At 50.1% G+C, this 25,585-nt stretch overlaps 1 protein-coding gene across 5 annotated transcripts in view; it reads left to right on the top strand.

The window, feature by feature from the left end:
- Positions 1-25,585, top strand: part of ERI2 (ERI1 exoribonuclease family member 2) — a 282,343-nt gene that overhangs the window by 100,798 nt on the left and 155,960 nt on the right. The gene's annotated exons all lie outside the window — the stretch shown is intronic.

Below are 25,585 nucleotides of genomic sequence, written 5' to 3'. Positions count from 1 at the left end.
GCTAAGCGTTTTCAGTGCGGCTTGACGGCTTACGTCTTACGGTCCTTTCCTCTATGGCAGAGGCGCGGCTTTGTGCGGGATCGCAGGATAACAGGAGCTGAGGTCGGCTGTTTATCGAGTGCCGACTGGCGGCTGGCGAGTGGTGAGTGGCAAGTGCAGAAACGGACGCCGAGTGTTGTATTGCGTGGCGTGGCGTGGCCCTGGGTTTGTCCTCGCTGCTCTCTCAGCCTCTCCTGGGCGGAGCTGTTTCCCGCGGGACTCGCTAGATCCGCCCTACCCGTTTTACCCGTTCAGAGTGAGTTGTGCTGCGGGGGGTTGGTGGGGAAGGCAGTAGGACTGTAGAAAACTGCCATCTGCCAACTCCCTGGTGCCAACTCCTAACTGATAGCGGTTAACGGGTAAAAAACAAAAGGTAAAGGGTCAAGGCAAAGGTGGGGGGGTGTGGGGACTTACTTGAGGAACTCGGTGTCAGCCTTTTGTATCTGATAAAGGCCGAGATAGGGTGAAAAGGGTTTCTACAAAAGAAGTGGTCCCCCCCACATCTCTACATATCCCTACCTGACCCACCCTTACTTACCAACCCAATCACACTCTAATCTAAATCGCTTTGTGAAGTGTGGTCAGTCTACCCATTAATACTTTTGTGGCTATAATAAGTGACAAAGGGTCTGACCAGGTGTTATCAGGATTCGAGGGAGGTAGCGGATAGATAACTGACGGGTTTTGAGTCTGCAATCTGCCTGTCTGTACTGTTACTCCGCCCCCTCTTCCTGCCCCCTGGGGGTGCCTGACCTAATTTTTGAAGAAGCACTACTTTCAGAAAAACTTTTCCCTTGAATCGAATGGGGGGTCATGTATGACCTTCGTAGTGCGGCTGCTCCCACAGAAGTTCAGAGACCATTACACTCTACTCCGGTGGATATGGGGAAGAAGGCACCACGTAAAGAGAAGGCAAGAGCGAGGGAATCCTTCTTCAAACCCTATAAAACGGTGGTGGTATTTTCCTTCCTCCAGGTGTATACCCATCAGGTTCCAGCAGGTTCGGCTCTGCCATATTCTGTATCACATATGGAGGACCTGTCAGCGCCTTTAAATCAACCTACTTGTACGCGATTCCAAGGTGATATTGACTTCACCCTGAGGACCTCTACCATGAAGAACGTGATTCTAAATCAACTGGGCTCCTTGGATGACCCTTCCCTGACTAATATTATGCCTCATTTGTTAGTCCCTAGGATCGGCGTAGTCCATTTAGAGAACCCTGCGATTCAACAGTCGGAGGTCTTCATTGAGCCTAGAGATGAGGATATGTTGGAGTTAGAAGCCGTAGTCTCAACTCCTGATAGGGGAAGGACTTCAACATCGGTCAAAGTAAGTTCTCGGGAGATCCCTCAGGAGCTGCCTATTTCCCTACCCGAACCAGAGGGGCCGGCTGCGTCTGCTCAGAATTCTACTGAAGAACTTGTGCCACCCACCATAACAGCTCTAAACTTCGTTCTATCCTCTCTGGTTAAAGTCTTTGAAAACTTGAAAACTGAGGTCTACCAGCATACGGGTATTCTAATGGAGATGAACAAGGACTTGGAACTAAATGAAATTGACATGATAGCCTTAAAATCAGCAGTCAATGTATCATTGGGAGGGTTTTTGACTGAGCTCCATAAAGAAGTAAAGGATCAATCATGTAAAATGGCCCTTTTGACTGATTTATGTGGGGATTTAAAAAAGATGTCCCTGATCTTATTAGAAAAAGCTGATCGCTCGGACAATCAATCACAGGAAGGCCCTCTAGGTCCCCCCCATTCTTCCACATGTGGAGGCCATGGTTGATGATACTCACCTCTCAATATCTGTGATGGAGGAGTTCATGAGATTGGCTGCCCTGGCGGATAGTGATCCTCAAGTGGGGGTACCACTCGAGGGTTCTCCAATAGATATTTCCTCTTCAGATTCGGATTTAGCAGTCCCTAGGAAGAAGAAATTAAATGGGAAGTCCAAAAATAAGAGTAAAAATAGGAGGCTATCAGCCAGTGAAGCCATCACCCCTGTAATCAAAAAGGGGAAAGGAAAGAAAAAACAGATCAATTCTGGATCTAATCATCATCCACGAAAATCAAATGCTGACCAAGAAACCCCTGAAAAATTCGAAGAAATTGTGGCGAAGTCTCCTTCATCCAAAAAAGGGAAGAAAATTCCCAAATCAAAAAGCACATCTTGTGGAAGAAACGATAGTGCCTGGTGGTAAATCCGCGGTGGGAAGTCAAACTGACTATGTGGACCAATCAAAAGAAATTGCTCCAATCTTTTTAAGGGCTAAACAAAAAAAGCTGCCGTCTAATCCTCTGGTTAAAATTGCTCCTATCTTCTTGAAAAAATCAGCGAGGTTGGTGACAGATCTGGGAGCCAAGGGGGCATCCTCTAGCAGTGAAAACTCGCAAGCTAATACTGCTGCTGTAATCAAGCGTCCGTCTGTTGGATCGGCTTGCCCTTTGTATGATGGTGCACCTCTGGCTGCAGGAATAGATGCCTCATCTGGCTTAGGCTCTTTGACGGAGAATGGAAATTCTGTCCTATCATCTCAGTTGCCTGATGAACTATACAAACAGAACTCGGATCTGACAGTTTTTTTTATCAAGAAAAATTGCATCTTCATGTGTTGATGCTCCATTAAATCGTTCGGCAATAATAACGGAATTGAATTCAATCCCAGCTTTGAAGTATTTTTCTTCAAATGACATTGAAGCAGTGAGCTTCCCATATGATACTGACACTAACATAGTGGCAATAGAACTGAAATCAAGTTTGGGTTTGAATCTAATTATGGGTGAGGCGGCGGCATGGGAGCAGAGGGGCCTCAAGATCTCTCGTACTTACCCTATAACTACTGTCTCCGAGTCCCGCCGGATAGCCAATCAAGATCACCGATGGGGGCTAACCATTAAGGATTTCTCCCCAACTGTCTCAACGAATATGTGGGATATGCTACCTGAAGTGATTGCCCACGTTTTTCTTAAGATGGGGATGACCCATCCGAAGCTCTAGGGTCGCCTCAAGTTAATGTGCTATCATGGAATACTAGAGGCTACACATCCTTTTCTGAGGAGCCCAGGAGTTTGGAAATTTTCAAAACTTTCGATCTAATTCTTTTTCAAGAAACTTGGCTAACTGGTCGAGTAGGCATTGATGGATTCACAATTTTTCAACAGTTGGCTTTGGCTCCTGGGAGGGGTAGACCAATGGGGGGGTTTGCTGGTGGCCTCTAGTAACGATGTTTAAATCCTCGGTAATTGTCTCAAATAGTATCCAGGGGATCCTCATGGTGAGAGTATCTTTGAGAAACTCCAATGAACGCTTAAGCTGGATTGTGGTAAACCTTTACTGGAACTCAGGCGTTTTTTTACTTAGTGAGTTTCTGTGTGCTCTCTCGGAGGGTTTACTTGATTGCTCTATCCGTTACCCGTGGGATGAAATTCTTATTGCCGGGGACTTTAATTCTCAATGCATCTCTACTGTGGATCTCAGATCAGACAAGTGTAAGCAGAAGTCTACGAATGGAAAAATATGGTTAAGGTTTATGCAGGATTGGAATCTATGTTGAATGGAAATATAAGGGGGGATATTCCTAATTCCCCCACTTGGCCCAGAGGTATTTCATTCTCCACGATAGATTATTTCTTTGTCTCTAGCAATATTTTTGAAAATTGTAACAGTTTGATAGTTGGAGAAGGGAATCCTGATGACCATGCTATGCTGAAGGTGACTGTATCGTATGATTGTGCTCCAGTAACGTTTAGTTATGATCATGAGCTCCTTGTTAAGAACTCGGGTAATGCCATTAGAAAATTTCAAAAAGGAGGTCAGTTATTAAATAGTGAGCTTCGCCTCAGGACGAGCGATTTATCTAATCAGTCTTTGTCTGACTTCTGTATTCCTAGTGTTTTCCTGAATTTTCTGTCTGCACAGGCAGTAGTAGAGCCCCACGCCCGGAAAACTCACAAGTTACATAAACACTCTTTTAATGCTCAAATTATAAATCGTAAAAAGGAATTGAGGTCCCAGATATCGATCCTAAGGAGAGCGGGCTTGTGTGAGAAGGCCTATGGGGAGGGGTTGGTAAAGCTGAAAAATAACTACAGGAATTGGATTCGTGCACATCATCATCTGATATTACAGCAAGATGCTGAGAGAATGTTATATGTCCTGTCTCTTAAGAATTCCCGAAATTTCTGGTCTTTAGTCAATATGAATGAGGCTACTCAACATCACAAACAAGATTCTATTATTCAAGAGGGGGTGTGGATTGAACATTTTTCGAAGGTGTATGGTTCTGATGCCTCATTATGCTCGGTTGCTGACGTAATCCAAAGTTGGGTGCTTGAGTTTAACGTTCTAGATATAGAACTGTTAATTAAAAAATCTTCAGCGTCCAGAGCTTCTGGACCGAATGGCTTAAGTAACTTGATCTTTAAATCGGATCCAGAAACATGGGCGAAGGTCCTTAAAGCCCTTTTTGATAATATTATCGCCCGGAGGAGAATCCCTGATTCGTGTAGACTCTCAATAGTCATTCCTATTTATAAGAAGGGAGATAGGCTATTGGCTTCTAATTATCGCCCCATCTCTCTCCTAGACGCCGATAGTAACATTTTTTGGGTATTGTTCTAGGGGAGTTGGAACTCTGGGCAAAAACGAAGGGAATTATTCAGAAGCAGCAATCTGGATTTAGAAAGGGTCTGTCGACGTCACTGAATGGGTTAGTGTTGAGCTGCTTAGCTGCAAGTCCTTCACCAAGGGAGGCCCTCCACTTTTTGGAGCCTGGATTGACTTATCACAGGCCTTTGATATGGTTGATAGAAATCTATTATGGGGAAAATTAGTGGCCTGGGATATACCCGCTGGCTTACTCTCTATCCTAATAGAGTTGCATTCTAACAATCCTATGCGGGTTAGACTGGGTAGGTCCGGTTTCCTCTCTGACCAAATCAGGATAACTAGAGGGGTTCGCCAAGGTTGTTTATTGGCTCCCTTGCTTTTCATCCTTTTTATGGCGGACCTAGCTGATTGGCTACAGAACATTGGGTTGATATCTCCCTCCATCGGTAATGCCAAAATTAATTGGCTAGCTTATGCTGATGATATAATAGTGTTGACCTACTCACAAGTGGGGCTGCAGCGCCTGCTAAGTGCTTTAGAATCTTATGCCAGGATTAATAAATTAAGAATAAATCCCTCAAAATCTAAGATTCTTGTATTCAGGAGGCCTAATAAAATAGTGAGGAATTTGAGTTGTAAGTTAGACCACTCTCGGGTAGAGGTTGTCTCTGAATTAACCTATTTGGGAGCAGAATTAAGATCCTTCCCATCTAGGTTTAATCTGATGGCTTCTATGGATTTAAAATTGATCAAGTTGGGAGCCCAGATGAAAAAAATCCATTCCAAGTTTGGCAGATTTACCATCATTCCCCTCATAAGATTTTATATCGGGAAGGTAGTTCCCATTATTCTATATGGCATGGACTACAATTCTCTAGCCTTTGACATAGACTGGGATGTTATCGAATCAAAGATTTGGAAACGTACTTTGGGACTCCATGATTGTGTTCCGATCGTCTCCCTACGATATGAGTGTGTCTGTCTTCACTCAGATCATGGCTAGCCTGGAAGTGGCTTACTCTTTATAGGTCAATTCTTGATCCCCCTAAGAATTCACTATTCGAAGATTCTGATGTAGAGCTGGTACATGGCAATAATGTTTTTCTATGTAGGTTAGAATCAACATGTTTGGAATTATTGTCCCGTTGTGATTCTGATGCTGAGTCCCTCCTACAGAACCCTTTAAAAGTGAAGAAAAAATCGAAACTGGCTGATTGGATTCATACGATTGAGGAGATGCGGGGAACTAAAAGATCAGCTTCCCTCACACTCTTAGATAAGCGTTTATCGTTCCTTCCGGCTTATCTTAAGAAGTCCCCTAGCTTTTGGTTTAGATCTGCTTTTTTGAGATTTCGTTTAAACCTACTCCCTACCCTGGAACTACTTGCTATAAGGGATAAAGAAGGGGGTACTGCTCCAATTTGCGATAGATGCTTAACTATGGACGTTCAGACCACTAAACATTTACTTTCTAAGTGCCCCGGGACTTGGAGTGTCAGGGCCAGTTCTTTTGGCAGATTTGTTCATAATGAGTCTCATTTAAATTCTGATGATTTCTGGGCGAGGTTATAGTCGGGCAATGAGATGGCTTTATCAATTGAAGTGGGTAGAGTTTAAAAGGAATGGAAGCTAGTAATAACTTGAATTCTCTTTTGTAAAAAATTTGGTTGTTAGATTGTCTTTCATCTTGTCTTTTATCTTGATTTTTTTTATTATGAGATATGTGTACCTAAAAACTGTAAAGGTGTGTTCTTATTGTTTGTAATATTTTGTCTGTGAAATGTGTTAAAAGTCAAATTGTGGCTAATGCACTTTAAATAAAAAAAATAAAATAAAAAAAATAAAAAAAAACCACAGAACGTGGTTGCCTCTAGTCTGTCCCACAACGTAACATCACTCCCCAAAAACTTAACCTCCAAGGACATTTACCTGATCCTATGACATTTTTCAACCGGATTCAGGCATCCTCCGTGACCTCTGAGATTTTTTTTTTTGGAGGCTGGAAATGCTTCTTGGGGCTGGGGGTACTACTGTTGCAATGCTCATCGTTGAGGACCTGTTCATTGCTTTCATCGTGAGTTGTCCTAGGATATCTGGGTTGTTGGACCTTGGAGAATACCATAGGTGCACATCATTACTATAATTGGTGGAACCAGATCTCAATTCTCACCAGCGTTCATGGTTTATTCCCTCACATGATTAGAAGTAGCTTGTGGTGATCACCCAAATGCACTGTGTCCAAAAATTTACAGATGGAAGCGGGTGCATCCAAAGTCCGCTAAAGCTTATTGTTCACTGTAGCTCCTTTTCAGTCAGGCCACAACTTGGGTATGCACTGGCGCTACTTGACGTTTTAAATCTAAGCATAGGCTAGCAGTAGTGCTCCCAGACCAGCTTGGACATGATGGGTGTGTTAATGGAGGCCATTATTGTGTTCAACCAAGTGTTTATATTTATTGGTGAAACCTATGAGTTTAAAAAGGACACTGGTTGGGTTTGCAGGGGGGCTAATGTCTTACAGTTTTTTTGTGCTTTCTCAGCACTCTTTCCACCCTAGCCCCTTGCATGTGAAAATCAGTCTTTAATGTGCCTGGTTCAACATTCGTATGCTTTAGTGCCTCTACCTGTCCCCCTTGACAAGACTGGCATCCTTCATAAATGAATGCAATGTCTCACTCGGAGGAAAACTCTCGCTCAAAACTATGTTACACATATGCTTTATTTATTTGCAGTTTTAAAGCGCTCAAACAGCCCGGCAGCCCGGTAGCATCGAGGCGCTGTTACAAAAATATGACTCTTAGTTGCGCATTTATAACGCACTTAACACCCAGAGGTTTCTAAGCGCGGACCCGGGGATCGAACCTGTGTTGCTTCGTATCGTCTTGTTGCCAAGGCGAGCACGTTGCGATGAGCTTATTGCCTCAATCTTTTATTTGTGCTGCAATTTTAACACCACATTGGTCTATTATCATTCCAGTTGCACATAACTTCAAATCTATGTGGTAAATCAAATTTGTTACTATTGGCCTTTAGTGGAAAAGACTGGATTCCAGCCTAACAAATTCTTAACGGGGTGAAAGGCGCCTTCTTTCAGGAAGTACCAGCCAGACTCGAGAAGAAGCTAAAGTGAACTGGAGCAAGCAATACTGGGGGAAATATTCTGCTACATATGTATCATTGCAGGGGATCAGTGATGGACTTGTCTTGGGGAAAACATTAGGGATCGTTCTTCTTTCCTCTATCTGGGGAGGGACTTGTCTAGATGGCTGTGAGCAGTGTCACCCTGGGTGGCACTGGTGGACTGCTGGAGTGGCAGGCAGTTTTTACTTTTGGATCTGGGCTGTTTTGGCATTGCCGGGAGTTCCCGACCCAACAACCCCCGACGGAGCGTTTGGTGAGCGTGTGAGCCCATGAAGGATACCAATGCTGTGGAGAACAGGAGTTACTGTAAGTAACTTGTTTCTTATTCTTCCCCCAAGAGGTAGACCCATAACTATAGGGTTTTGGAACGGGGGTGCAAATCTTGGATGTAGCCCTGCGCCGCAGAGACTTTGCTGCTTGCGGTCAGGTGGGCACTGCTCTGTGCCACCGGTGGGGCAGGCACTATGGATCAGTGGCTGGTGTGGTGGGACACAGGTACACTGTGCTTTTGGCATGGAGCTTGTAGAAGGGGGAGTCACAGCAGGTTTCCTTTTTCAGAGGGGGAATTATCTGCAACATGTAATGAAATCAAATGGACCAGCCTCCTACACCCTTGCCAAATGGTAATCCATCAGAGGGACACTTCAAAACTCTTCTTTGCATCTGTGAAACACAGGGTGTACCTTGGCACCCTTTATTCTTCCTCTCACCCTTCTATGGCTTTGTCATGCACATTTATCTTTTGTGCAGCTGCAAAATGTGTGGCGGGGGCACGGGGGTAGAGCTTGCTTCATCTTAGTGCCCACCTATAGGAAGGGTGTTTGACTTAATTTGTTTAATTTTACAAAGTGGTACATTTTATTTTTACCCTACATCTGGATTAGTAATTATATAAATCCCTCTGGAGCACCAATCCGGTCTTGCTATAAGGAACAAAAGCAACTGTAGGACTAAGCTTGCAACCACTTCAGTTTTGTAGCCTGCCCAAGACCCTAATGTGCATCTCCAGTAGCAGACTCCCTCCTTTTTCTATCTCCTTGGGATAATTGTCTACTTGGAAGGTTATTCCATGGTGCTTGCTATTGGATGTACGTGATTTGACCGTGGCAGAATGCTTCATGGTGGAATTGACCGTTGTAAATCTTGCCGCAAATACAAGTTTGCTGCGGCCGAAACTTTGACCCCCCCCGCTTACCTTTTGCTTCTCCGCTTCCTTCTGACCCTGCTGCGACAGTTCCGTCCCTCTTATGTGGGTTGGATCCGACGCTGAAGGGTCCGCTTTTCTTTTTTTTCTTAATTCATTAAATATGGGGTTTATTTTTTTTTCTCCCCACCTCCAGTTCTCGAAGCGGGGGACACCCCGGGTCCCCATGTTCGGTATTGATGACCACATTTGTTTGAATTTAATCTATGAAATGGTACTGACCGAATGCGACCAGATTTACCATACAATCAATTAAATTTGAACAAATGGAGTACCATTGCTACCATCCATTAAATTTACCAAAGTTCCTGAAATGCCTCTAGATTGCATGTGAGAGACCTTTCCACTGTTAGGCTGAGCAATCACCCACTTAGAATGGTTGTAACAAACCTGGACTTAGTCTGTATCAGTAAGGAAAGAGTTGAATCTATGCCTATTGGTACTAAAAAGGGTTTCTCTGAAACATATAAGATAAGGGATATTCGAAGGATAGGTTAAAACAAGTGGAATTTTCTTAGGATGTTCTACACCTTGTTAGTCAGACATCAGTAGCTCCAAAATGTCCCAAGAGTGTCACTTTCTACAGACACCCCAGTCTTCAAATCAAATGTCCAAATGAAGTGGCATGATTTCTAACAAGATTCCAGTTTAACCAACAGGTGACCTAACTAGTCTCAGTGGACCGAGGGGGGGTAGTTCGGGGTCAACAGTATCTGGATTCGGTTTTTGTGGGTTGACTGACTTCAAGTCCGGTGTCCAACGTAGATGGGAGCGGATCCTGCTCCGTTCAGGCATGTTGGTTTGTGTGGAGCTCATGAAACAAGCTGGTTTTTAGAACTGGTGAAGGCAGTTGCTCTGTGCAGTTGAAGTGGCTCTCCGCGATGCAGGTCAGGGCAGTCCCAGGATATCTTTGCAATGAGCCTGGCTTCTAGTTCTTGGGGGTGGAGAGGGGGGGGGGGGTCGATGTGTGACACTCCAGCGGTTCTAATAGGTGGGCGATGGTCATCAAAGGCGATTATCTTGGGTGTCTGTGCAGGTTGCTGAGGCGGCCGTTCAAGGTCAGATGGGCTGAGCTGTGGGTTCTAATTATTAGGCCTGATGAACTAAGAAGTGGACTTAATAGGGCCTATATTTAGTAATTTGGCCAGCCATGTCAGGTAAACGGCTCGGGCGTTAGTCCGTCGTCTGTCACAGTGTAGGAAGATGTATCGGAAAGGGGGCGGGGGTATTGTTTCCAAGTATCCTACGGGGTAGGATGGGGAAAAGCTGTCATAAGGAAGGGCGTGTTTGGTCAGCCCGGAAAGGTGAGCTTTGCAGGGTTTGTAAATTGAATATGGAAGATAGTAGGAAGGGTAGTGTTTTGTCAAAACAAACTGGGAGTTCGGGAAATAGAGTGGCAGGGAGGATAATGACTGGGAGTATTCGGGTAGGACACAGGAAAGCAGGGATTGTGGGAGAGATGCGTTCCGAGGGCAACATGGGTTGGGTTCCATGGGGATTTGGCATATAGAGGGGTCGTTGAATCTGTGCAAGTGGGATTCATTGGGAGGAAGGGAGGCAGATGTGGTACAGCCTACAAAGGTCCCTGGGATCTTGTCCTCTCCTTCCCCGGTATGATACTGCGTCTCACCTGGGCTATTCCCCCGTGCACAACCCCAGATTCCCCTACACAGGTGATCCTCCCTCACTCGTCCGCCCCCAAATTTTGGGATCAGAGGGTGTCAGCCCTTCCCTGGCCACCTTAAGGGATTCTCTAGGTAGGCTTCAGAGAATACCCTTGTATTTCTCACAGAACAATCATCTTGGTGAAATCCTAAACAAGGCCCCACCCCTATACAATTAGTACAAGAATACGTGCTTTCCAGATGCCAGAGTTCAATATTGCTGGGAGATATTAAGCTCCAGGCTAAAACAGAGCATGGTTGGCTTGATACCACCAGCTACCAGGAGCTTCTATCTGTTCCACATGCTGGCGTGCTCTCCAAACATATCAGTATGACATTCCCCATCTATCTGAGAGTTTGTATAAAAGCTGTATTAGGAAACCTCTTGAAGAGTCAAAGCATGATGGGTTACAGTTTGCATCTCATATGAAAGTTAACCTTGTGACCTGCTATTATATTTTGTATAACTATGCTTCCCCAGTTGTTCCCAGTAGCTCGGACATTGTTTGCGCAAGGCAATTTCATTTGTCTCCCCATCTATGGGGTCTGTTTGTGATTGCGTCAGTGCTTGCAAGGCTCCCTCTGCAGCGGTCAGCTCCCTGCAGAGCGCTGCCCGAATGCCCCGAGTTGGCAATTGTGGTGCCTCGGACGACCACCTTCAGGGCTTCCCAGAGAGTATCCACCCAGGTACGCTTCCTTCGTTGTGTTGGAAGTACTCCAGAATGCTAGCCTTCAAGTGTTCCCGAAAAGTGAGGGCTGACAGGGCCTCTCCTTTCAATCTCCTCATTGTCGGTCCTTGACTGTCACCATAAAGGGTACTGTGGGTGCTCGCAGGCATACGCTGAGTATGTAGAGCCTATTATCTCCCCCAACCCCTATTTTCTGGCAATCGCTGTTGTTTCTTGTAATAAGGCTATGTCAATTTTATGTCGAAGGAGGTAGGTATATACTATTTCTTTTGACAAAATAGTTCAGCCCACAAACATTACAGGTCAACAGTTTTATTTCGCTAGCCATTCCCCATATTTGTTGTTAAAATGTCCTGTCCGTCCGACCCCCACTTCTCTCCCTGCACTGTCCAGCTTTGTTCCTTTGTCTGCTGCAACCACGGGCTTGCAGTAAGCTTGTACGACATGCACCCCCGCTAGGGATGATTTTGCAGTACAGAAATCTTACACTGTCACATTCCTACAGGTTCTTCTGTGCGTTCCAGTGCAATTTCAGCTTTGCATTACTGCCTATTTGTCGGAGTTCTCAGGATCAGGCAGGAGCTCTCTCAAAAGCAGCCTCACACCATGGGTGCTAGCCACACTCCCACACACACACACTTACTCTTCCACAACATGTGTGTTTATGATATTGCATCAATCTCTTTTGCGGTTTCTTTATTGAGACAACATTTTTATCTCTAGAGCCATTAATGTGATGCACCCTTGCTCATTAGTTCTCTTTATTTTGAGTGCTCCTGCAGACTGGGGAGCTATAGACCCCATAGATGGGGAGACAAATGAAATTGCCTTGCGCAAACAATGTCTGAGCTACTGGGAACAACTGGGGAAGCATAGTTGTACAAAATATGTTGTACGACAGCATGCAGATGGGGATAAACCGGGCAGATTATTAGCGTGGTTATGCAAGAGGGAGGAACAGCGTACGCCCAACTACTCTGGCACCACAGGGCACCATGTGTAACTCCCAAGAGGGCATCAACTCGGTCTTCTTCGATTTCTGCAGTAATTAATACCAAGAGACACCCAGGCCCATGGACCAGGTTCTGGAGGAGATATTAGGCGAGATAGATCTTCCCAGGCTGGAGGAAGACACAGTAATGGAGCTTGACACGCCCATTACAGCCGAGGAATTGATTTAACACTATTCGTGCACTATCCACAGGGAAAACCCCAGGTTCGGATGGTTTACCCAGGGAGTTTTATAAAGAATTTGCCACAGAATTGGCCCCCATCTTTGAAATGCCTTGAGTGAGTCGTAGGAGTCCGGCCTCCTTACGCTTAGCTTGAGAGAATCAATAATGGTACCCCTGCTGAAACCGAACAAGCCCCCACACGATTGTGGCTCATATAGGTCCTTGTCTACGCTTAACCAGGACAGCAAAATTCTGATGGCGACATTGGTTAACTTGCAGTTGCTGTTTCACAAATTCCAATTTCGTTCCCTGAAACTCGGGTCCCGCTTGTTCCTTTCTGTTCTCCCCCTTGTATTCCTTGCCTTGATCGATCGTTCCTCTCCCTTCCTTCTACTCGCTTTCCTTTCGTCCTTCCTGCCCCTCCGATATTCTCTACTCCTGCTCTTCCAGCTGGATGTCACCTGAACAACCCATAACTTGTGTCCAGTGACCCTTTTTATCCTCCCTCCATTCGTTCTTTCCCTCAGCAGATTCTCCAGGCCAACTGCTGGCTTTCCTTTCCCCAGTGGAGGTGTTATAAGTAACAAAAGGGAGGGGGTCGGGAGGAGGGGGTGGGGGGCTTACGCTCTGCCCCATCTCATACAAGGGTCTGATTGCATTCAGAAATGGTGGCAGCCTCAAACTATCATCTTGAAGCTTTAGAAGCCCCATCCCACTGTAATATGTCTCTTCTTGACTCTGATCATTAACCGAGTACTGGTGCTGGCTGGATTCATGGGGCTAGACCTACATTGGATTCTCCACTGGTCACATGCTGCAGATCCTGCTCCTATTCTTTCAGCCCCAGTTTTAAACCAGCTGGCCCCGCTTGAGATTCCAATGTTGGGGGATGGCCAGTTCTCTCAGGATTGGTACCACAGGCAAGCAGAGTGGCACCCTGAATAAGCTGAGCCTCTCTTCTTACTGTTCATCGTGGGCCAGATGACTTTGATGTGACCAAGCATCCATGGACTGCCATACTTAATGGAGTGACGAGAAAAAAAAACTGATGTAGAAAGACCGCTGCGAGCAGCCTTTCTAAATCAAACTGTCATGCCCCTGCCACACACAAGTGTGCGCAGGGGCTGATGGGCACGGCCAGACGAGGGACGTTGCGGGAGCGAGCTGAGTGTTTTTACAGGGTTGTGTTTGTGAGTGAGTGTGTTTGTGTGGTAGAGGAGGGGAATGTTTGTGGTGGGAAAGGGATGGGTTAAATGTGTGTTTGTGTGACAGTGTGGTAGAGAAGGGGGAGTGTTGGGCTGGGAAGGGGCTGGTGAGTGAGGAAAGGAAGGTTTGAAGGGTTAACTCTATCCTCACCCCCCCCTCCTGCCCCCAACCACGTACATTTTTAGAAAATCCAGTGGGAGAGGGTGGGGGCGGGTGGTGTTGATTCTGAATGTTATATTTCAGCATTGTAAAGGCCACACACTATCTGCTGAAAAAAGCAGTCTTTTCTTTTTATGTTTGGCCTTAAAATGCGGAAATATCGCATAGAACCGACATGACTACTGTTCTGCAGGAGTACCCGGATGAGTAGTAACTAAACCACCTTCTCATCCCCGCACTATTGGGAAACAAGCAGTGATCCCAGTCATTAAATGCGAAACGGGCACAGCATGACTGCTATTCCTCCTTTCCATATTTAAGGTAGTAAGTTCCTAGTACAAGCTATACTCTTCAGAAGGGGGAGCTGATAACCGTAGCAACTCAAACTGCTTTAGTACAGTGGCTCCAAAATAAAAGAATGTTCAATCAAGGTTCTCGAAAAAATAGGACATTTCTAATAAAACAACAAAAATCAATGCAATCAACTAAATAAAAAACGCTACAGACCCTGCCCCTTTACAGAGAATACCGACTCTTGATAAGAAAGGTCACTCTGGGTTGAAAGCCAGGGGTTTTCAGGCAACAGCATTTCAGCAACTATGTGTGTTCAACAGTGGGTTATAAAAGGCAAGTTGGTTCAGTGTGCGGGCGCCGTTCGGTCAAGTTTGTTTGAGGCAAGTGAGTTGATGGCTTCCAGACAGCCAAGTCGGAATGCAAATCTGTTGCATCCACTGATTTGTGCTGGTGATTGGCTGGATCAATGCTGTCTGCTACAAAGTTTTCAGTCCACGTCTGGATTATTTGAAAGGCCGGTAAGCAGTTCCAAGATGCATAGAGTGCCATAAGGCCGCACCGCTGGTCCCGGAACAGCTCAGTGCGTCAAGCATGGTCAAGCTTTCACACCGGCGTCTTGAGAGAATGAAACTGGTTGCCAGCTGCTTCTGGGTTGCTGGGAGAACTAATCTGCGGTCTACAAGTGCAAGGGGAGTCCTTGGTTCTGCTCTTCCGGACTAGGAAGTTGTCTGTCCCCTTTGGGGAGCGGGTCCTTTCCCCGCCACAGGATCCTGGTTCTAGCGCACTGTCAGCAGAGAGCCCTTGGTCCAAGAACCATGTCGTCCCCCACCGTTCCCTGGGGATGGTTGGCACAGAACTTGTCTCTACCTTGGAAGCTTCTGCCGTCACCTTTTATTGCAGAGAACTTTGGAATAGGCTGTATCCCCAACGCAGTACCAGGTGACTCCATTAAGAATGAGGTCCCCCTTATAAAGGCAAAAAAACACAGGGGATTGGTCCAAAGCAAGACAGCTATAAGGGGTCTAATCCAGGCTGTTGTAACAAGTGCACAAAAAGGTCTCGGAGCTCCTCTACTGAGAACAAACTGTGAAATAACCTTTTCTATGGAAAGGTGCCTACTCTGAAGGGTCAACAACCACGTTTGAGCTCACTGTACCTTTCGCAGAGGAGAAATGACCATTTGCATATCATTTTTGTCGCACCCGCGTGGCCAGTCCAGCACCAAAATGCTAGGCAATTCTTCTACATAGATGCAAATTGCTTTGACCTGCAGGCATTGACAAATCCGTACACCTGGGGTCATGTGGCTTTCACCCTGCCACGGGTCCTCTGGCTTTCATGGGGCTCACCTATTTGTGGGGCCGTCTAGCGGTTACCTAGCCAAGAGCCTTCAGATTTTTCACCCCACTGTGTGTGGTTTTGTGGCGCTCTGCCCCTCAGCTTCGTTTCTGATTCTGTTCCTCTGTTGCTTTATAAGTATAGCTGTAACAAGATGGATTCAGTGTTTCTTGTGGTGGGTGTTGAGCATAAGGGTCAGAAACTTTGCCAGCCACTTAAGTGTTCCAAGTGTAAGCCTACTCCTCTATCCCCATATAGCCAGCAAACACATGATACCTTTCTAAGATGAGACTGGAAGTTAAATAAAATCCCTTTCTGGGGACTCCTTGTTCACCAAGAAGTAGTCGCGCCCAGTGGGATCCTGCTTGCCCTGGCCTCTAGGGGGGGTGTTAAGCTTAGCAGGTGCAAGTCCCTACTCCCAAAGGGGGAGGCACCCCCTTGCAAAGCAGGGACGAATTCCCTGGATTCATCACAATAGGTAAACCTTTCAAGGAGCGGGCTACTTGGGGATAAAGTCATTGGTCCCCTCTGGGGATAAAGTCATTTGTCCCCTCAATTGTCCACATGCACACAACACACCATTTCAAACGGGTTGTGTCCTCCCACGTATTCCCCCATCTTTGATATTCGATATCCAGCTTCAGCTGCTTCGGAAAAAAGAATTCAGCAGAGGGCGCTGTGCGTCGATGCAGTCGACTCGATGTCTCTCGAGGGCCTTTGTATCGAAGGGGATGTCATCGAAGGTGTGTATATATAGCACATGCAGTGCCCGTTGGCGTCAGTTCTGTTTTTCTGACTAAACTCGCGCTTCAAGAAACTACAGTGCGCTTCTTTTGTTCTATTCGCGATGTCTTCTTCCTCGACACCTACTACCCTGAAGACCGGGTTCAAGAAGTGTCAGGACTGCAGCTCCAAGAGGTTGATAACCGACCCACATTGAGTATGTTTGTGGTGTCTCAGTGTGGAGCACAAGACCTCGGCCTGCTCCAAATGCCAGTTGATGACCGGAAAGGCTCTGAAGGAGTGTAAGTGGAAATTCTCCAGCATGGGGTCTGGCATGGATTCACATGGTCATGAATATTCCCCGTCAGGCTGGGAATCCTTGGTAAAGAAAAAATCAGTATCAGTATCGGTTTCGTTTCTGATCTGTCCTTCCTAGTAGTAACCAATCACTGATCTCTGTGTCATACTGACCACAGCCAATGACTGCCCTCTACCTAAGCCCCGCCTCTGGCAGCCATCTTCAGATTTTTACCGCACGTTCAAGTGTTGGGAGTCCTCGTGCTTAGCTCTCGAGCTTTTACTGCGTGTTTCCCGCTTTTTCAGGTGAATTTTCACATTTTTTCGGTTAATCTAGCCTCAAGCTCCACCGTTTCTACTCCTGTTAACGGCTATCCGTGGCAAGATTTTCCTACGCCCCTCAAGGGTGAAGATTTCGTCAAATCAACTTCTTGGAGGATTCCAGAAGATTCGCGGCCTACTTCGAGATGGCCCAGGATGCGAGTTCGTCGCCCGGACCCAAGATGTTTCGCAGCTGCCCTGAAAGCGGGCTGCAGAATGTGTTTAAGGAAGACGAACATTTGCGATGCCTCTACTGTCTTCATGGGGACAAGACTCATGTAGAGAAGGACTGCCAGTTCTGCAAGAACTTGTCGGAGCGGACCATGAGGGACCGTCGATCCCGTCTCGCAAGCTGGTTGGAGAAGGGCTTGACGGGTGAGAAGAAGAAAGGGTCCGAGCGGGCTTCTAAGTCCTGTGCGGGCTCCCCGGCGACGGGGGCCCAACACCAGGCCAAGCGCCGCGAGTCCGCTGGCTCCGGGAGCGGCGAAAGGTTGGGCTCTTCGGTCGCCATTCTGGGCGCACCTTCCCCGGCACCGTCAACCACGAGCCAACGCTCCGGTTCGGGGAAGAGAAAGTCTGAGACCCCGGCTAAGCTTCGGGAGAATCCCCGTCCGATCTCGGAAGAGGGGGGAGCGAGGCGTTGCCCCTCCCTCGAAGGAGAAGGCCCGGGACGCACCTAAGGTGGTGAGGGCCCCTACCCAGCAGGTGAAGGACTCTATCGAGGCTATCGCGGCGACTCTTGCCAAGCCGGCAGAGACACCGCCAGCGGAGACTGCCTCCGGGACTAGAGTTTCCCTGCCGCCAAGGAGGGAATCCTCTTTTCAGCCCATCGTCGTGGCCGCCATGATGGAAGAAGCGAGGGGCGGCACGGTGCCCTCCTCAAGCTCAGTCAGCCTCGGAGGAGGAACTGACCGAGGCCGTGAGGAACCTCGAAGTCCAATTCGAGAAGGTTCGATCCCGTCAGGAAGATCCTCGGGAGATTACTGAGGAAGACGACGATGGTGAGGGAGAGAGGCCTTCCCTTCTGGCGCAGCCGGATCCTAGGCCTCAGGATGGCTCGGCGGCGATTTTGTCTGCCATCCAGTCCTTATGCTCTGAGATAAGGACAAGATTCCCACGGCCCAGGCCGGAGGACCCGCAACCTGGCCCGTCGGGGAAGTCCTCAGAACCAACGACGGAGGACCAACCCTCTCCTCCGCTCACCCCCGTAAGACCTACAGTTCCTTCCTCATCCTCCCACGAGTCGGGAGATGACGGTGCGTTGGGCTCGACGACGGGTTCTGAGGGCGACGACGACGGAACGGGTCTCGCGTCTCCTGTCGCGCGGGCCTCGCCGCCCGACGAGATTGGCTCATTCCACGCCATGATCGCCAGGGCGTTCGAATTGTTCCAGCTCTGCACGGAGGAGCAGAGAAAGGAAGGTTTCCTCTATCAGCGCCGGGAGGCCAAGAGGAAGACGGTCATCGCGGTGCCCCTAATCGATGACATCTGGGAGGAGGGCCTGTCGGTTCTCAAAAACCCCTCCACGGCACCAGCCAAACGGGACCGGTACGAGAAGAAGTACCGGGTCCCCGAAACCGCTCCCCTGTGCCTCAGGGCCCAGCCAACGCCAGACTCGGTCTTCTCGGTGGCGGCGGCGAAGAAGAAAGCGGCGGGGTCAGGAGCCGTCGAATTCCCTGCCGGACGGCGAGGGAAAGAAGTTGGACGACCATGGGGCGGCGGGTCATTTCGTCGGTGGCGACGACGATCAAAGCGGCCAATGCCCTGGTGATCGTGGCCCGTTACGACAGGGAGCTCTGGTTTAAGCTGGCCCTCATATTAGACTTCCTGCCGGACGACAAGAGGTCTGAGGCCCTGGAAATACTGCAAGAGGGCGAGGTGGCATCGGACCACGCCATAACGGTGGCAACCGATATTGCCGATACCGGGTTCCGCCAGCTGGGCAACAGTGTTTGCCTAAGACGACGGGGTTGGCTCCGGGCGACCGACTTCCGTCAGGACGTCCAGACCAGGGTGTTGGACATGCCGTTCGACGGCAGCAACCTGTTCGGGAAGGCAGTGGACGAGTCCCTCCAAGCCATAAAAACGGACACGGAGACGGCCCTGTGCCCTGGGAGCCCTTCAGCAACGACGGCCCTTTCGGAGCTCCGGAGGCAGACAGGGTGCCTCCAAGGGATCCAGCGGTGGCTCGACGTCCTACCGCCAGGCGGCACGCTCCTCGTCACAGGAGGCCTATAAGGGTCGCGGCAAGCAGGGAGCGCCTCGCCGCTGTCGGCAAGGTGGCCAGGGCGGCAAGGCCTCCACCTCCAAGCAGGACTGAACCGGCCGTGGTCTCAGGTCCCCACCGAAGCACCCCGGTGGGAGGCCGGCTGACGAATTTCGTCGGCGTGTGGAAGTCCATCTCCACCGACCGTTGGGTGCTGGATACCCTGGCAAGAGGACACTCTATCGAATTCCTGAGGAAGTGCCCTCACGTTCCTCCTGTGGCCAGGAAGGAAAATCACGTCCCACAACTGCTGTTGGAAGTACGGGCGATGCTTAGGAAAGGCGCCATCAAGCTTGTCCCGAAGAGGCTCCGGGGTGTACTCGAGGTACTTCCTCGTCAGGAAGAAGACGGGCGGCTGGCGCCCCATCCTGGACCTTTGTCGTTTGAACAAATACATCAGGTCACAAAAGTTCAGGATGGTCACCCTCCAGCACGTACTGGGACAGCTGGAGGAGGGCGACTTTCTATCGTCGTTGGACCTGGAGGATGCTTACTTCCACGTTCCCATCCTCGAAAGTCACCGAAAGTTCCTCAGGTTCGTCGTCCAGGGACGCCACTACCAATTCAGAGCACTGCCGTTCGGATTGAAGTCGGCCCCCAGGGTCTTTACCAAGTGCCTAGCACCAGTGGCGGCGCGGCTGCGCCTACAGGGGATTCACGTCTACCCGTACCTGGACGACTGGCTCATCCGCTCAAGGACGAGGGAACTCGCCGTCGAACACACTGCGAGGACCGTCCAGCTACTCACAAACCTGGGATTCGCCATAAACTACCCGAAGTCCCACCTGGTGCCGTCGCAGTAGGCCCTGTTTCTGGGAGCGAAGCTCGATACAGTGAGGCGCCTGGCGGCCCAGTCGGAAGAACGGACGAAGACCATTCTAGGCAAAGTGCAGCGCCTGCTAGCCACGGACGTGGCCAGGGTGAGGTCCATCAAATCCCTCCTGTGGATGATGTCCTCTTGCATCTACCTGGTACGCCTCTGCAGACTACGGATGCGCCCTCTTCAAGAATTTCTCGACGCCCGTTGGATACAGACGACGGGCACCTTCGAAGACAGGGTCCCCCTCAACGAGGTGTTCCGGCGGGCGATTCAGTGGTGGGGCGTTCGAGCGCACCTCACGGCGGGCAAGGACTTTCAGACGCTGGCGTACCAGGAGACGGTGATGACGGACGCCTCCCTGGAAGGTTGGGGCGCCCACACCGGAGATCTCCAAGCAAGAGGCCTCTGGCTCCCGGAGGAGAGGCCCCTGCACATCAACGTCCTGGAACTCTGAGCCGTGTTCTGGGCTCTCAAATCGTTCCTCCCGTCGCTCAAGGGAAAGGTGGTGCGGATCTTCACGGACAACACCACGACAATGTTTTACATACGGAAGCAGGGAGGCACCAGATCCCCAGCCCTATCCAAGGAGGCACAGGATCTGTGGCACTGGGCGGTCGCCCAGGGGATGTTCCTGGTTCCCTTCCACCTGGCAGGAGAAAGCAACACCATCGCCGACTCGCTCAGCAGGGAGCTGCGCGCGTGTCACGAGTGGGAACTGCGCCAGGATCAGGTGGATCAACTCTTTCGACGATGGGGCAAACCCCAAATCGACCTGTTCGCAACAGCGACGAACTCGAAGTGCAAGAGGTTCGCCAGCAGGTTTCCCCAGCCGAGAAGCATGGGCGATGCGTTCTCGTTCCCCTGGGACGGTCTATACCTGTATGCGTTCCCTCCCGTTGCCGTTGCTGCTTTGACTCAACCAGCTCAAGCGGTCCCGGTGCAGGATGATCCTCGTCGCACCGGCGTGGCCGAGGCAGATCTGGTTCCCAGACCTTCTGGACTTGTCAACGTCCCCTCCGTGTCCGCCGACAGCTTGATGGGACCTTCTCTCCAGAGAAGGAGGCGCCATCTTCCACCACGACCCGGCATTGCTGAACCTGCAGGCTTGGCTCCTGCAGCGCTAGAGTTTGGAGGCTACGATATACCGGCCGATTGCAGAGAGGTTCTTGCAAAGGCCAGGGTGTCCTCGACTCTCAAATGCTACGGTCATAAGTGGAAGAGGTTCTCTATCTGGTGCCGTGCACAGAAGATCAACCCGCTACGGATTACGGCCCCTCAAGTGCTGCCGTACCTTCTATCGCTGGCAAAGGCTGGGTTAGCCCATGCCTCCATTAAGATTCATCTGGCGGCGATCTCCAGATATACCAGAACCACAGGACGGACGTCCCTGTGGTCCCATCGACTGGTAAAAGAGTTTATGAAAGGACTGTTCCGGTCGTTCCTGCCGGTGAAGGCACCGGCCCCGGCGTGGGAACTTAACGTGGTGCTGACCAGGCTCATGGGGCCCCCATTCGAGCCGATGCACTCCGCACCTATCAAGTTTGTGTCGTGGAAGACTGCGTTCCTGGTGGCCATTACCTCCGCACGACGAGTGGGAGAGATCCAGGCCATATCCTGCAAAGCACCGTACTTGACTTTCCATGTCTCGAGGGTTGTGCTTAGGACGCACCCCTCCTTTATGCCCAAGGTGCCGTCGGACTTCCATCTTAACGAGCCCTTGGTGTTACCTGTTTTCTTCCCGTCTCCTTCGTCGCCGGCCGAGAGGACTTTGCACTCGCTGGATGTGGCTAGAGCGCTGAAGTTCTACGTGGACCGCACGAAGAGTTTCCGGAGGACATCACAGCTGTTCGTGAACTTTGGACCTGTGAATCAAGGGAAGGCTCTCTCGAAGTCTTCTATTTCCAGATGGCTCTCCGGCTGCATCATGCACTGTCACCGGTTGGCTAACCGACCGCTGCCAGGCCGTCCGAGAGCCCATTCGACCAGAGCGATCGCTGCTACTACGGCGTTCTTATCTGGTGTGCCCCTGCTGGACATCTGCAGGGCTGCTACGTGGAGGTCGACGCACACCTTCACGAGATTCTACTGCGTCGATCGGGATTCCAGGGAGGAGTCCAGGGTCGGCCAAGCAGTGCTGCGCAACCTGTTCACTTAAGGTGAGCCTGGTGAGGAGGTAAGAGATGCTTAATGTTGAGTTTTTTGTATTGCTTAATGTTGAGCCTTTTACCACCTCCCATGGTTGTGCATGTGTGTACTGCTATTTAATCTTATATTCATGAGCATGTGAATCCATGCCAGACCCCATGCTGGAGAAGGAACAAGTTACTTACCTGTAACTGTTGTTCTCCAGCATGGGTCTGGCATGGATTCACATGCGAAACCTCTCGACTACCCCTCTGCGATTCTTCACTTGGTCATACTGCCACTTCACGTGCTACCAAATCTGAAGATGGCTGCCAGAGGCGGGGCTTAGGTAGAGGGCAGTCATTGGCTGTGGTCAGTATGACGCAGAGATCAGTGATTGGTTACTACTAGGAAAGACAGATCAGAAACGAAACTGATACTGGTTTTTTCTTTACCGAGGATTCCCAGCCTGACGACGGGGAATATTCATGAGCATGTGAATCCATGCCAGACCCATGCTGGAGAACAACAGTTACAGGAAGTAACTTGTTTCTTGGCGGTAGGTAGAAACCCCAAAAAATCCCCATCGACTTCCCCATCAAAGAAACCTTCTGCAGACGAACCCAGAGGTGACTCTCCTTGAAGGAAGAAGGTTAAAAGGTCCAGTTGGGAGAGAAGTCTGTGCCTGTGCCCGAATTGACTTTCTGCAGTGGCTACTGAATAATGAGGAGCTTATACTACAAATACTCTCTCAACCGCAGAGCGGAGTTGTGGAGAGTTGGGACAGCAGTCCGTGCACATCCCGGAGCCGAGTGCCCTGAGGTAACTTTTCCTGTATCGTGGCATTGGATCGCGTGGGCTGTCATTCATCTGCTCGTAACACGTTGCTTTTGCAGATTGTGGTCTCCCCTGTGACTGTGATTAAGCGCTCGAGTCTGCTGCTATTCCTTGTCCTATTCTTTGTGACGCATGCAAGAGGAAGCCACATGCTTTATATAACTACCTCTGCTTTGTTGGACGGACATTGAAGTCTGATTAGGGCGTGCGTTTGTTTACAGTATTTCATTCTGTCTCTAAGGTGTCTGCGGGCACAGTGCCTTTGAGCATCTGAGACCTCGGCACAAAACAGCAAAATTCTACTTTTAACACTTTCCGCCGTATAGAAAGGAAAGACTCATGTTAATTCTTTCATCTTGCTGCGATGGACTTTTCTGAAAGACGTTTATTGTATGACTTTATAAACTAAGTCCATTCTGGAACCTCTGTTTTTTGTCTACTGCCGGTGAATGCGGTTCTTTGGCCTTTGAACCTCACCGTTGTTGATTTGGTTTGAACCTTTTACAGTGACTCGTCAGTGACCATTATTCTCCAGCATGGGGTCTGGCATGGATTCACATGCTCATGAATATTCCCCGTCGTCAGGCTGGGAATCCTCGGTAAAGAAAAAACCAGTATCAGTTTCGTTTCTGATCTGTCTTTCGTAGTAATAACCAATCACTGGTCTCTGCGTCATACTGACCACAGCCAATGACTGCCCTCTACCTAAGCACCGCCTCTGGCAGCCATCTTCAGATTTTTACCGCACGTTCATGTGTTGGGATCCTCGTGCTATTGCTCTCGAGCGTTAGTGCTATTTTTTCACGTTTTTTCTCAAAAACTTCTTTTTTTCGGTCAAAAGAGCCTCAAGCTCCACCGACTCTCCATCCGATCAACGGGGACCCGTTTCGGATTCGTCTGCGCCCCTCAAGGGTGAAGATTTCGTCGAGCTACGCTTTTGGAGGACTCCAGAAGTTTCTCAGGCCCGGTCATGGCCCAGGAGAAGGGAAGCTCGACGCCCGGAAAGCTGTTCAGGGTCTGCCCTGGATGCCAGCTGCAGAACGTCTTCAAGGAGGACGAACACTCTTTTTGTCTTTACTGCCTACATGAGGACAAGACGCATGTGGAGAAGAACTGTGCGTTTTGCGGCAACATGTCGGAGCGGACCATGAAGGACCGCCATCAACGTCTCGCCAACTGGCTAGAAGGGAAGAGCCCGTCCGGCGAGAAGAAGAGGAAGAAATCCGAGCGGTCTTCTAAGACCTTTGAGGACGCCCCGGCGACGGGGGTCCAACATAAGGCCAAGCACCGCGAGTCCGCTGGCACCGGGAGCGCCGAACGGTCGGGCTCTACGGGCGCCAGGCAGGGCGCACCCTCCCCGGCACCATCAACCAGGAGCCAACGCTCTGGGTCGGGTAAGAGGAAGGCCGAGCACCCGGCGAAGCTCCTGGAGAGGCCCCGGTCGAGCTCGAAGGCGGAGGGGGAGCGAGGCAGTGTCCCCCCCCCCCCCTCAAGGATAAGGCGGTGAGCGCACCTAAGGTGGTGAAGGCCTTAATCCATCCGGCCAAGCCCTCTATCGAAACTGTCGCGGCGGCCCTGGCTCAGCCTGTGGTGGCTACACCAGTGGTGGCGACCTCGGGGCTCAGAGTCTCCCTGCCACCTCGGAGGGAGTCCTCTTTTGTGCCCATCGATAGGACCCCCGTGAAATCCCCCGTGGGGAAGAAAAAGGGGGGGCAGGGCGTCGTCGTAGATTCGGCCTCAACCTCGGAGGAGGAGCTGGTCGAGGTCTTAAGCCACGGCCTCGGCGTGGAAGAAGACCGGCCCGTCGGGATGGATCCCGACGCAGGGGACGACGACATCGTCGAGGGTACCGACGGGGCCCCTGATCGCCCGTCGGATTCCCCTCTGCCAGCGCCGCGAGACAACTCGGCGGCCATTTTGTTGGCTATACAGTCCTTATGCTCAGAGATAAGGACAAGACTACCGTTGCCGACGGAACCTCTCCCGTCGGGGGACCCAGAACCGGGACCTTCTGGTGTTCCCCCTACCAAGAGAAGAAGGATCCACCCTCCACCTCCTTTTCAGCCGTCGCGCCCCTTCCAGCCCTCCTCCCCGTCCACCCGAGGGGATGATACGGGGACTGACACGGCAGCGACGGGTACGGACGACGAGGTTTACGACGAGGATGTACCGTCGTCGCCTCCCACCAGGGCTTCTCCGCCCGACGAGATTGGATCGTTCCACTCTATGATCGCCAGGGCATCCGAGCTTTTCCAACTCTGCCCTGAGGAGAAGAAGGAAGGTTTCCTTTATCAGCGGCGCGAGGCCAAGAGGAAGACGGTCCTCGCGGTGCCTCTATTGGACGACATTTGGGATGAGGGCCTCACCCTCCTCAAGAACCCTTCCACGACGCCAGCTAGAAGAGACCGGTACGAGAAAAAGTACCGGGTCCCGGACACGGCCCCCCTGTGCCTCCGGGCGCAGCCTACCCCAGACTCCGTCGTCTCCGCGGCAGCCAGGAAAAAAGCGGGGGGGGGTGCGGCCTCCACATCGACTTCCCCACCGGACGGCGAGGGAAAGAAATTGGACGCTATGGGACGCAGAGTCATCTCATCTGCAGCGACGACGATTAAAGCTGCCAACGCCTTGGCTATCGTGGCCCGATACGACAGGGAGCTCTGGTACAAACTGGCTC

The sequence above is a fragment of the Ambystoma mexicanum genome, chromosome 2q, assembly GCF_040938575.1.
Source record: "Ambystoma mexicanum isolate Mex_15411 chromosome 2q, UKY_AmexF1_1, whole genome shotgun sequence".
In the NCBI taxonomy this organism is placed as follows: domain Eukaryota; kingdom Metazoa; phylum Chordata; class Amphibia; order Caudata; family Ambystomatidae; genus Ambystoma; species Ambystoma mexicanum.
Note: the sequence above shows the minus strand (reverse complement) of the source record. Positions and strands in the feature narration are given on the sequence as shown.